At 46.4% G+C, this 14,425-nt stretch overlaps 1 protein-coding gene across 6 annotated transcripts in view; it reads right to left on the bottom strand.

The window, feature by feature from the left end:
• RMI1 (RecQ mediated genome instability 1) overlaps positions 1-14,425 on the bottom strand; it is a 120,121-nt gene that overhangs the window by 10,820 nt on the left and 94,876 nt on the right. The window lies entirely within an intron of this gene.

The following is a 14,425-nucleotide window of genomic DNA, read 5'->3' as shown; positions in this document are numbered from 1 at the left end:
CAAACTACAGAGAGACAACCCATTTTTCAACCCCAAGCAAAGTATTCAACAGTCATCCTGAACAGAATAAAGTTTAAGTTGATGCTCAGTTGCAAGATCAGCAAGCTGGCTTCCACAAAGATAGATACTGCACAGACCAGATTGCAACACTGTGCATTATCTTTAATTAGTCTGTGTGATGGATCTATCCCCTTTGTCCACTTCATTGACTACGAGAAGGCATTCAACAGCGCAGACAGAGAGACCCTTTGAAAACTCCTCCGTCACTACAGTGTGCTTAATAAACGTGTAAGAATCACCAGGAACTCGAGGACCTGCAAGATAGTCCATGGAGGACGATTCGCAGAAGCCTTCCAAGTGAGGAACAGAGTCCACCAGGGTTATTTGCACGTGTCTTTTCTCTTCCTGCTTGCCATAGACAGGATCATGAATACATCTAGGGCAAGGAGAAGAAATGGGATCCAGTGGACACCTTGGATGCAGCTCGACAACGTGGGCTTTGCAGATGACCTAGCTCCACTGTTACCCATCTTTAGATGCAAGAGAAGACTGACAAGGTGGCAGCCACATCAATACAACTTGGTCTCACCATTCACAAGGGGAAAACCAAGATCCTGAATCATAACACAGCCAGCACAACTGCAGTCACTCTTGCAGGTGATGCACTGAAAGAGGTTGAGGCGTTCACTTACCAGGACAGTGTCAGAGACAAGCAGGATGGCACAAACACTGATTTCAAGGCAAGAATTGGCAAAACATGGGCTACCTTCATTCAGCTAAAGAAGATCTGGAGCTCCAAAGACCTAATGCTGAAAACCAAGATCAGGCTTTTTAACACCAAAGTAAAATCGGTCCTCCTGTATTGAGCAGAATCTTGGAGGTCCACAGTGACCACCACCAATAAAGTCCAGGCATTCATCAATACCTGCCTGAGAAAAATCCTCCAAACTTGCTGGCTGAACACAATCTGCCACCGTGACCTATGGCAGCAGACTTTCCAACTCACTGGCTCATGAAGAAATCATGAAAAGACGCTGGATAGGTCACACCCTCCGCAATCCTGCATTTAAGATAACCAGGCAAGCCCTAGCCTGGAACCCTCGAGGGAAGAGGGAAAGAGGAAGGCCAAGAAACACCTGGCGCTGAGGCCTCGAGGCTGACTGGAAGGAGATGGGTTACACATGGAGTCCAATTGAAAGAAAACCTTTGGCCAGTGGTGGCTGAAGAGTCCTGGTTGATGGCATATACCCCAGGAGGGGTAGTAGAAATATGTCATTCAGAAGAAGCTAAAAAAAAAATTGCCTATGTTTAGAAAACTAACCCAACCACAGCAGCTGCCTCTGCACTAGCCACGTTACTAGTGCAGAGGAACAGATCTGAGCCTTAGAAAGGGCATACCTCTCAATTCATACATTCGCCTTTGTAGAACGTCACCTGCCCAGAAATCATTGTTGTCATCCCATATTCTTCAGAACATCCACCTACCCTTGATTATCCTTCACCCTTTAAAAAAAAATATTCCCCTTTTTAGGTTTCGCCTGGCGCCCGCTGCGCAGCAGCGTTCGCGCAGGCGAAATCTAATGTTAGAACTGTATGGGGGACTTGAACCCCGCCCCTTCTTCCATTGGCTAGCTCCATAAATGGAGGCTAGCCATTGGAAGAGATTGGCTGTCAATCACTCTTTCACCGCCGGAACGCGATTCGGGGGCGTTTCTCGGTCTTTTTTAAGTCCCGCCCCTTGTTGCCGTGTGTCCCGGGCCGCGCTGTGATTGGCTGCCGGCCCGGGACACCCCCGTGACGTCATTCCCCGGGCCGCGCTGTGATTGGCTGCCGACCCGGGACACCTCCGTGACGTCATTCCCCGGGCCGCGCTGTGATTGGCTGCCGGCCCGGGACCTGACTTGTTCTTTTTTTTTATTGGCCTCAACGTAGAAGGTGACATAGCACATATTAATTTAAATCAAGCGACCACATAGCCTTAATTTAGCAATACTATTTCTTCATTTGAGTTTCTTTGTCACTTGCCTAATCACTTACACCTGAAACACAATTTCAGCACTCCAATGTCTTTGGGTTCACAGAGTGGAGATATCCGCACACATCTAGTTCCCCCCCAAGCCATCTAATCAGTGCATTTGGTGATGGTACTACATCCATTGTGAAAAATGACAAAAACCACGAGTCGCAGATATTGACACCGTGAGTGACATCTTCACGTGTGTGTGCGTGGGCGGGTAGCGAAGCAAAGTTCAGCTCAATATAAGGCCAAGAATGGAGGCTTCCATTCATTCCCGGGGCACTGAGACTGGCGAGCAAAGCGCCTCGCTCGGGGAGTCCCGCATCGCAGCGCACCATGCGGCGCTCAGCCCAGGGCGCCAGGCACTGCTCCGAGGCCTGCCTGGCCCTCCTCGTCCTCCTGACTGCGGTGGAGCTGCGGCCCCTGGGGGAGCAGGAGAAGCGGCTACAGCTGGAGGCGGTGAAGAGGGGCATCCTTGAGCGGCTGGGGCTGCACAGACCTCCGCCCACCCCCCAGAGGCTGGACAAGGAGGCGCTACAGAGGATGCACGCCATTTCCCAGGAGAAGCTTCTGGAGCTGAAAGGCAACGCCAGCCGAGAAGAGAACATGCTGACAGCCGCAGAGACGAGGGTCCATCTCCTAACTCCAAAATGTAAGTCTTTAACTTTTGTTGAATTCATGAGGATTTATGTATATAGCGCCTTAATGCAAACTGCATTGCCTCTTGGCGCTCACCGACTTTAAAGAATAACCGACTCTACAGAGTGGCTTATTATCTGATTTCAGTCTCTTTCTTAGCACTTCCGATTTTGTCCTGTGATGGAATAACCCTCGTTGCTGACGATCACACTGATTAAGAGAGGGAGCCGTGATTCAAATCCGCTTTCTATTCATACTGGTGTCAGTTTACTCCCAGGCTTTTCTTATTTTCTCCGAGAAGCTTGAACACACCGAATACCTTTGGTAATTGGACACTAGTGAGAAATCTCAGCGGGGCGCACGCTTAACGAACAAATCTGTGCGAATCCTCAAGTTACAGTTCTGCTTACTACCTGAGCGGACTCAGCCTTTCATCATCCGGAGGTTCACAAAATGAAGTTGGCAAATAAGGGTGTTGTAGTCTTGTGGGTAAGTTTTTGGCTATATAGCATCCCACCTACGGGACGTACCCTGAACTTCTCCAGCTCACTACTGTGTGATCCTCAGCACATTACCCCAAACAGATCTATGTCCTGTATCTGCTGAAAGCGCTAATGCTAATGAATGCTGATATAAGGAGTCACATTAATAAACATAAATGTATTATAGTTAAGGTCAGGGCTTTAACTGGGATACAAAAACTGGGGGGGGTCTCTCGAATGGGCGTGGACAATGTAATTAAGCGCGTGGCTGAAAAACACATAAGCTACAAAATCTGTGCTTAGAATAGTGTGCCGCCTGAAATGTATTTTGCTGTTTATGTTTTTGCATCCAGATACATGATACAACAAGTAACATCATACCTACAACCAGTCAGGACTATTGGCTTTGTCAATGGTTGTTAGTTGCATAAGATAAATAAGCAGCAACTATGGCTTGTATATAATATTGAAAAAGCTTCCACTTAAAGCCCTGGTGACACCACCACAATGTTGCTGCTCCTGAGTTTCAAAAAAGAGAAGGGAAATCCAGAGAGAAAATGAGTCTCTTGACAGGATTTCCCTTCCCCTACAACGCTTACATGTCGTGACCTCACTCCATGCCATATCTTCTCCACTAGTGAGAAGTGAGCAGCGCACATCAATGTGCCTGCAGTCTGGAAAAAAAACAGACCGCCTGTGCCAGGGCATAAAAAAGAGCCCGATAGAGACCCGTTTCAAGGTCCCCATTAAAAACTGCCGGTGCTCAGACCAGGTGAGACCCGGCCCACTTAAAGCCCTGGTTAAGGTTTTATTGCACTGTCTAGAGTAGACAGAAAATTAAGTTTTTCTTTTGCCCATAACTTCGACAATGTTTGCTCAAAATCCACCAAATGATAATTAGCATCTTGGTGCCTGATCTTAGGGATGTTATGCCGCACTGGTAATGGATTGCGTATTTAAAAAAAAAAAACATATCTTGATTAATCGTGGTTTAACGATCGAGCACATAAAAAGAGACATTTTCACAAATTTGATGTGCAGGAACAACCCCCTAAACCACAGACGCACGTCAGAAATGGTAAAGAAGAAGCCCGTGTTTGAAAGACAACAATATTGTAAAGTAGGGTTGGATTTATCTTTCATCGAAGGATACACAGACTGGCCAAAATCATACATTGTGAAGACATTACACTCTTGCGGCTTTCTCTTGAACAAATGCAAATGTAGTCAGTTTGTTCCGCATAACCAATGTACCATGTCCTATGCAACATAATGCTGCCTACTCCCTTTCTATCAAGTTAGCAGTGGAATCTACCCTCAAGTTAATAATGTGAGCTGTCAGGATTAGAGAGTAGGTTAACGTTTATTTTGTAGTGGCTCTGGAAATCCAAGTTCGTAGGACCTCTCCTACTCCCAAATACATCTCCCTTATTGGACTCAAACAAACACAGAATAGCTAATTTTGTATGAGTGGTATAATCTAAGACATACACAAACTCTCTCTCTCTCTATATATATATATATATATATATATATATATATATATATATATAAATATATGTGCATCCACTTTCCTCCACGAAGAAAAGAAAAATATATATATATGATTTATTTATGTATTTATTTTTCGCTCCTTTTTCTTTGCTTAAAGAAAATCAGTACCCGGCGGGGCGTTTGAAGAGCTTTATTTCTCCAGCAACAAGCAACAAACGTGTTTCGGCGATCTGCCTTCTTCGGTGTAAAGGAGGCAGATCGCCGAAATGCGTTTGATGCTTGTTGCTGGAGAAATAAAGCTCTTCAAACGCCCCAGCCAGTGCTGATTTTCTTTAAACAAAGAAAAAGGAGCGAAAATAAATATAAATACATAGATATATATATATATATCTATCTCTAGTGCTTTAAATGGGCCGGTACTGTCCGGTACGGAGTACCAGCACTTTTTAGGTTTCGCCTGGCGATCCGCTGCGCAGCAGTGTTCGCGCAGGCGAAATCTTTTGAGAATAGTATGTGGCTTTCTCCCGCCTCTGTCTTCCATTGGCTAGCTCCATAAATGGAGGCTAGCCATTGGAAGAGAGAGGTGTCGTCATTGTGCGAGTCGATTCGTGGGCGTTCCGTCGAATTTTTCTCATCCCGCCCCTTTGTGACGTCATGCCGGCGGTGGGCGGATGTTAATTTTTTTTTTTTTGTCTCGGCATGTTTGTTTCATTTCCAACGTGTGCTTTGCAGGGGTGGGCTGCGCGACTTCACTTTCCTTGAGTTGCTAGCAGGTAAGCGGCATATTTTAATACTTTTTTTTATCCCGTTCCCGCCCCCTCCCGCTGTCCGTGAGCCCGTTCCCGCCCCCCCTCCCGCTGTCCGTGAGCCCGTTCCCGCCCCCCCCTCCCGCTGTCCGTGTGCCCGTTAACCCTCCCCCTCCCGCTGTCTGTGTGCCCGTTAACCTGCCCCCCTCCCGCTGTCCGTGAGCCCGTCCCCCCTCTCGCTGTCCGTGAGCCCGTCCCCCCTCCCGCTGTCCGTGTGCACGTGCTTCTTGTTTGGGTAATGTTCTGGTAGTGGAAGGCATTGCTCAAATCTGCCGGCGATGCTGCTCTGCTGTTCTTTGTTCGCAGACCTCACTGGCGGGTTTTTTTTCTATTAACAATCGTTTTTTTTTGTTCTTCAGGTCACCGAAATCCTAGTAGACCTGTATAGTAGCATAAGTGGTTATTGCGTTGTGATATTATCTTTGTTTTTGTAAGTGGCGCTGGCGCTTCATTACCCACAGCAAAAAAACGGGATGAACAGGGATGATTTGTTAGCGTCGCCGACGCTATTTTTTCTGGGGAAAAGTGTAACTGATGGCATTGGTATTCTAAATATCTTAAGCTGGCAATATGAATAAAACGCATCTGCCGCCAAGGCAAACAATATCGACAAGTCTGAAGGTTTTTTTTTTTTGCATGAATGGTAGCATTACGCATGTTTTGCATGCTTTGGTTCACGGAGTACAGTACGATGTATGCACGGTTGCCATGATGCAAGCATTTCATCACACACAGCATTGCGCTTTTGCTCACAAGTCTAGAGGACTATCATGTTTATTTCACATGTTTAACGTGCCCTGCATTACTTGGAGTATATAAAACAAGAGCTTTTCAAAATCACTAACAGGTACTTTGTGCCGTACATACTACCACAGAAACGGACACACGACAGAGTTGTGGGGAGGGAGAGGATATATTTACCAAGTGCAGTATTTTTTTTATCAGCTAGGAGCTGGAACAAACCAGTGGCCATTTAGCTGAGTCATCTTGGCCCTAGGAATTTCTTTTTTTATTCCATTCTTCTGCCCTGTTAGCTACTCTGGCGTTCTCCAGTTACTGGTGAATATTTAGCAAGGCCACCCCCACCTATTTGAACTTGCTGTCCTCATTCACTCAGCTTGAATGGGCCATTACCCTCCTTGCACACTCAAACCCCTCTCCGGTCCTTCCACTTTCCCCAGCCAACTTGAACCAACTCTCTCCATCGTGGTCTGGCAACCACCCTCCTCACCTGAACCCACTCCCGCACATGGTTGCCGGTGTGGATCGTCTCTTTTCCTTTTTAGGTTTCGCCTGGCGTCCGCTGCGCAGCAGTGGCATTTGCGAGAGATTAAGCTATTGGCATTGTAAATGACAATGCCATTTATTTATCTATTTTCAAAACCAACACAAAAATAAAAATTTTGTCATTTACAATGCCAATAGCTCAAACTTTTGCAAAGGCGAAACCGTTGCATTGTAAATGCTTGTTTAGGTCTTGGGCCTAGCGTCACACTGCGTAAGCAGTGTGGGCGTAGCCCGAGATTTAATGTTTTGGCTACAGTGGGGCTTGAACCCGCCCCTCTTCTCCATTGGCTGGCTTCCTAAACGGAGGCCAGCCATTGGAGAAGAGGGGCGTCAATCAGTTCAAGGCCCGTCTTTTTGCGATTCGGAGGGGGAGGGGGTTTTTTGCAGTTTTTTTAGCCGTGACGTCATCCGTCACTCAACTGCTAAAAAACCACGCCCCCGAATCGAGAAATTGGCGGCGCTTTTGTTAAGCCATTTCGCCCCGACCGTCACCGGAAGAAGTTGCCAAGTCCTCCGCCCCTCCTCCATGCCCCTCTTTGCGGAGAGGATGCACTCCTGCAGCGCAGAACCACCTGTGTGTGAGGTGACATCACGGGCAGTGCATGTTTTGCTCCAAGTCTCCGTGTCAGAAAAAAGGACACTGATTACAGCGCAGCGCTACCTGTTCATGATGTGGCATCACGGGCAGTGACTGGCTCTCCGCAGCCCCTGTATCTGAGGAGGAAGAAGCTCTCTTACATCATATCCGCCTGCGTGTGAGGTGACCCCAGGAGCAGTGCACCAGCTGTTCCCAGTGGTTCAGAGGACACTCAGTGACGACGACAGCCCCTGCCTTGTGACGCTGAGCGGTCTGTAAAATGTGCCTCGTGAGACGTCACCGTCAGTTGTCGTTGGTTCAAGTGCAGGTCTTAGTACGTAATGCAGTAGCAGTTCGGTGCCACAGGACAGCCTGCATATGAGGTGACGTCATGGGCAGTGCACATGCCCCTACCCGGTGCCGGGCTCAGACAAGACACCCCTTTGCAACGCAGACTTGTCTGCGTGTGAGGTGACCTTCATAAGCAATGCACGTGCCACTGCACCCCAGAGGAAGCTGCTCTGTTGAGCAGAGCCAGCTGTGCATGAGGTGACGTCATGGGCAGTGCACGTGCTTCTCCTCAGCCAGGATGCTCTCTTGCAGCGCAGTTGCAGCGCAGAGCCACCTGCAGGTAAGTTGATGACACAGGCACGGCGCGTGCGGCTCCCATGCCTCGGAGCATTATCCCTTGCAGCGCAGAGCCACCAGCATGAGGTGACACCAGGGGCTGTACACCTGTCACTCCCCAGCTGGCATGTCTTAGACCGGATGCAGCGCATGTGAACTGCGCTTGAGGTGGCATCACGTGCTTGCTGCTCCCTAGTGCCTGTGTCCAAGACCGGCGGCTTTGTTGCAGTGCAAGGTTTCAGACTGCCTATGTGTTACATTTTTATGCTTTCAGTGTACTTGTAAATGAGAGTCACGACATAACATAACATGTGTATTTGTAAAGCGCACGTTGACTCCAAATGGAGTATCATGGTGCTGAATGTTAGATGTTTATTGTTACCCAACTGTACTCATTTTATCAACCTCAAATGGATGAAAGGCTGAGTAGACCCACCGAGATTTGAACCTGTATCCATGAGGTCGAACACATGCCCCTGCAGTGGATGCATTAGTCCACTGAGCCACCAGACCAAATATGTGACACTTAGAGTGACACTTTTTCACGAGCAGAGTCAAGCAATGAAGTAAATGGAAATAGATACATACCAGAAATTACACTCATTTGAGCAATGAGAAACTCCATGAAGATCTTGAAACTGTTGCAAAGCAGCTGAAATGGAATGGCACTAATTTAGTGCCCTGTGATAAAAGTAGTAACCCACGGAGCTAGCCACAATAAATACAATTTTGTGGTATGCTAGTACACTTCTTTTGCAGCAGACATATTAACGCTCTATGCTACTTTATGGGGAGTCAAAGTTGCCAGTGGACACAACTCTGATCTCTTTCCAGCAGGTATATTAATCAGAGTTACCTTTGACATTTTTTATTGTTGTCTGAAAAACTGATGGACACAAGTAACTCTGCAGCAGGTGCTTTCAAACACATACGTTATTTATACGCATAGCATCCCCCTCCAGCTCAGCGCCAGGTGGGGCTAAATCACAAGTAACAAAAGGATATCTGTGACAAAAGCAGTAACCCACTGAGCTATCCACACAATATGCTGGATACACATTCTTTGCAGCAGGCTGCGCTACTCTATTGTGACTGCCACTAGACAAAAGCTGAAACATTAATCATGAGAGTTTACCTTCATTTCCCAACTAACTCAGTCAGAGGCAGGGCTTGGATAAATAATGCCTGCTTCGGTACCTGCAGCAGTCTGTGGACTCACACATGCCCACAGCTGATGGTTGCTCAGGCCAGCTGCCGATGCTCCTCTCTCAGTCTGCAGTGCTGTAGAAGTTGCGATGAGAGCTCATGTCTTGGCACGCTGGCAAGTTTTACCCCCACTCCTTCCCTTCGAGCAACCTTTTTGGCTAATTCGTGTGCTAATGTCTTTACCGTTTTACTTGCATTCAATTTTGAAAATATATAAAAAATGAATTCATTCAACAGAAAATTGTAGGTGTAGTTTGTATACATATTTTGTGCATTTGCATAAATGTGTTCTTCCTTTCATGGTGTGAATTTGTCAATTAATTTGTGTTTTATTAGTATTCATTACTGGTGGTTGACCAACTAGGAAACCTTATATGATTGAATTTCCCTCATTCTTGCGTTTTTCCATAAAGTCAGACTAGGACCAATTATTTTTCATATTATACTATACCCAGATCTTTTTGACAATGATTGTGTTACCCCATTAATTTGTAATGCCAAGTTCAGACCAGGTCCATTTAATGTGTCCTTTAAGGACACAGTGAGCCACAGTAAGCTCTTGTTGACCACGGGAAACAAACAATTGACCTCCTTACACACAAGTAGGGCAGCACGTGTCGAAGACGACACAAATCGAGATGTCCAGTGGCGTGCCTGTGTGCGGGGAGTAGCAGCAGCAACTCCCACATAGGGGCCCCTATGCAGATATTTGGTTGAAACTGCTATACAATTTTGCGCTGTTCTTGATTTTAGCAGGAAGGGACCTTCTCCTAATAAAAAGTTTATGTTTTTTGGTTCTCTATCCTATTTTAACTCACCACTTTTTATTATTTCTTGCACTGCACTCGATCCCATTAGATCAATTTCATATGGTCCAGCAGTGATTGTGGGTCAGAACCCTAAACGATTATAGGGTACGATCTAAGTCTCAATGATCAAGAGACCCACGACCCTTAGGATAACCAAATGATAACATTGATCATTACAAGTCTTTGATGGGAATCCTACTTGAGTCTTGATCTACAATCACTGGTGGCCCACCACTACTACATTTCTTGTCCTTTACTAGAATTATTTAGTTCTGCTTTAACCTGACGTACTATGTTAGGCAATAGGTTACAAGGGATCCCCCTGTTATTTCCCCTTAGACCCCTCTGTCTGTGTGTGCGCGTGGCTCTGTGTGTGTGTGTGTGGCTCTGTGTGTGTGCGTGGCTCTATCTGTGTGTGTGCGTGGCTCTGTCTGTGTGTGTGCGTGGCTCTGTCTGTGTGTGTGCGTGGCTCTGTCTGTGTGTGTGTGTGCGTGGCTGTGTGTGTGTGAGTGCGGCTCTGTCTGTGTGTGTGGCTCTGTGTCCGCAAATACTCTCTACTACTCTCTAATGCTCACCTATTGCCATTGTAAATGACAATACCATTTATTTATGATTTTAAAAAATGGGAAAATGGCATGAGCAATGCCAATAGCTCTACCTTTAATAATGCCGAGACCATTGCATTGTAAATGCTTGTTACTTTCAATGAGATCACTTCCCACAAAACACTTGCACACACTGCATAGCTTGAAAGGCATGAAAGGGGGGTGAGAGAGAAACATGATGCTTCAGGTTCGGGAAAGGGGACTTGGGACATGTACACTAGGCAGCGAAGACGAAGGTTGTAGGCCAAACTAAATGACTGTATGGGCTATTTCGTCAGGGGCAGCACATGTTTTAAGCCAGTCCTGCACTTTGTTGGAATTAGCTGAACGACGGGTTGAATTTGAGAGGTTTAGAAGAGTCTGGTTTGGTAACAAAAGAAACTGTGGTTAGCTTTCTCCAAGCCATCACTTGGACATGTCCAACATGTGTTTTACTAGTTAGACATTTAAACAAACCACTTCACTGAGAAATATTGAGCTGACCGTCTAAGGCAACTTTTAATGATAAGTAATCCTGATGTTATCGAGTTTTTAGGTCTCGCCTGTCGATGCGCATGCGCATCGAGCTTGCGAGCCTATTGCGGCTCAAACAACGTTTAACTACGAAGCAAGGAATCGTGGCGATTCCTTGCAGTGCCCGTGACTTTTAAGCTCAATGCGCATGTGCATTGAGCTTAAAAGCGCGTGCACAGCCGCCCGCATTCCTCCGACACCTTTGAAGTGAAGCTTAGCTTCACTTCAAAGGCCCGGCTTCTTCACACCCACATGCCGCTCTCGCTCTCCCCGCTCCGCTCCGCCCCCTCCCCTGCCCGGCCGGCTTCTTCACACCCACATGCCGCTCTCGCTCTCCCCGCTCCGCCCCCTCCCCTGCCCGGCTTCTTTACACCCACATGCCGCTCTCGCTCTCCCCGCTCCGCCCCCTCCCCTGCCCGCCGTGTGACCTCGGCTTACACTCACCCCTCCTTTCTCCCCTTTAGGCTGCTTTCGGATGCTTTGTTCGCAGCTTGTCATTTACTTTTGCATTGTGGGCGTATTATGATTCCTCATCAACATTCACTTGGATGAGTCAGAACATATTGGCCCTCAATATGGTAAACTTGAGCAATTATTGATTTAGCTGATCCAGTCCTTTTTCTGTTTGATTGTTTAACAGCACCACACCCATAATCTTTACTGTCCTAAATAGTCAGAAATCGTCAAGTAGAAGTGGGAGAAGGTCTGGTCTCAGTGGCGCAAATACAGAGGGAGTTGAGGTGCCTAAAAGTGTGTATTAAATGTATGGATGTATAATCGATCTTGCCTGTTTCATATACATCTAAAGTTGCCGCTCTGGCCATAAACTCTTGTAGCCGACCCTAGGGTCGCTCTTGGGGGTCGATGAATGTACTTGACATCCAACAAATGTTACACAAATTGACAACTGTATTGCATGCATGATTAACAATGAAAAGTATGTATTCAACTTGAGCTTGTTTTAATAAAAAAGATTTTGGGATTAAAGATCTTGCCCTAGCTTCTTGTATGCATGGTGGGGAAAGCTGTGATGAGTCCGGGGAACTAATGTGCATACTGGACCATGCAGTTTTGTTTTCCACCTTTAAAATGATTCTAATGTTTTAGGAGAGGACGCTTTGCAGTCTGGGACTAGTAGTTTCAGGTTTTACCATTACAAATAAGGCCATATACATCTCGCTAGGCAATCTCCTGTTCTTAAAGCATGGTGATGGTGCCATTGCACAGTTAAAAGTACAAAATAACAATAGCACGTTGCAGGGCTCCACTTAGTAGTTATTGAGCCGACTTCACTATTGGGGGTAACTGAATAACGAGAGAAAGCTGGGCGGATTTAAGCATCGTAGTTCATCCAGTCACAGACAGATGACCCGCGTCGTATATAACCGCCTCAGCCCGCCTTAACTATATTTTGTTTCAAACTGTAATTTATATTCTAGACCGGCCTGACTTGTAGGTCCTGATTAATGTAAAACCTGAAACTACATGTCCCACAATGCTTGTGCGTTGCTGAGACTAGAAGGCAGTGTCACATGGATGCATTTGGGCAAATCCTAGTAATTCCGTCGTTAATCTGCTTCAGCGCCACGATCCGGAAATAATGCGCTGCATTAATACAAATGCAGTGAGCAGTGTTAGCTTTTCTCGGCTCCTTTCCCCTCCCCCAGGTGCATATCCCACATTCCTGCAAAACAAAAGTTGCTATAGTTTCTAAAATCAACAGGCACCCTAAGTGTGTGTTCCCGTGCGTCCATGTAAATGTGTGATGGTATTGTAAATATGCAAAATATAGCTTTAGCAAATTATTACCTGCTTTATGTTCCTATTTAGAACAAAAATTCCTTTTTTATGTGAAAATAAATTCAGTTTTAGCAAACTAAAAGTGTTTGGAAGGTTAGTCTTGGTGTTTATGTATTCAAGGCTTTACAGCGACTCACTGGCACACGGCGCTGCTTGCAGTTAAGTTACTCTCCCGTATATCTTCCCCAAACACCTACCGCCCCTCACGGCTTGTTATTTAAGAGTAAGATTGTTCGTAATTGTGCCACTACACCCATTTTGTGAAAAAAAAACTCACTCCCTTACATAAAGAACAAAATGCTGCGCTGCAGGAAATAACTGATTACACTGATTACACGCCCAAAAGGACATTAAGCTGTCAACAGATATACAATCCAGAGCGAAACATAATACGAAAATAAACCGCAAAGCAAAATACGGGCTTTCCTACTCCGCTTACCCAGGCTCTTCCTAGGTGGCTTCCCCCTTTCATTTCACTGCGTTTCCATAGGCCTTTTTCAAATTTTTTCCTCTGGCTGTTTTCTCTCCCATCCCCCCCACTTTCTGTCGCTCCACACCCGTTTCCAAATATAATGTCCTGCTCCAACTGCTAATCCAGGAGGTGCCTGCCCCCCCGCAGCTCTCCAGTTTGCGCTTCAAGTCTGGGATCCAGTGTAGATCGATTCATAGAGCAGGACAGCCAGGGAAGTAATGCTGCCAGCAGCTACTTTTACCTACCTCACTTGGCCCTGCTGCCTCCTACCTATCTGCTCTACGTTCTATCTCAGGGGTCAACAGTGGACACTGCCAACACTCTAACAGCTGCCATTAATACATAAACAGTGAACAGTACCATCACAGCACTAACTAGGAGTGGCGTGCTACTGTAACCGCACAGCTGTGTCTACCGCAGTGATAACACACTAATAATGGGCACTAACAACACTACACGTTCACTGACAGCTGCCATTCCATATTGGGCGCAAGTATCCGCTTGCTTACTGTAATATGTTCTCTTAGCCTGGCATATTTCTTTGTGACCCGAGCTGGGTTGCTGCAGGTTGGCGTCTGCACTTTCCCCCAAATAGTTCCCATATGTACAATTAATAACACTCACCCTCACTCACCCTCACTCACCCTCACTCACCCTCACCCTCACCCTCACTCACCCTCAACCCCTCACCCTCACTCACCCTCAACCCCTCACCCTCACTCACCCTCACTCACCCTCACCCACCCTCACCCACCCTCACCCACCCTCACCCACCCTCACTCACCCTCACTCACCCTCAACCCCTCACCCTCAACCCCTCACCCTCACTCACCCTTAACCCCTCACCCTCACTCACAACACATATTGTGTTACAATAGGTGTCACATTTGCGAAAGATAAAACTATCTAGAGATGTAGCATAACGACCAGAGCTGCCATATAAGTCACATAAATACAAAACATGTTGCATTCCAAATGCTATAGGTGTCACATTCGCAAAAGTTATAACTATTGGCATTGTAAATGACAAAGCCATCAATTTAGCAATTTTTAACGACCAGAGCTGCCATATAAGTCACATAAATACAAAA

The sequence above is a fragment of the Lissotriton helveticus genome, chromosome 2_1 (assembly GCF_964261635.1).
Source record: "Lissotriton helveticus chromosome 2_1, aLisHel1.1, whole genome shotgun sequence".
Lineage (NCBI taxonomy): Eukaryota > Metazoa > Chordata > Amphibia > Caudata > Salamandridae > Lissotriton > Lissotriton helveticus.
Note: the sequence above shows the minus strand (reverse complement) of the source record. Positions and strands in the feature narration are given on the sequence as shown.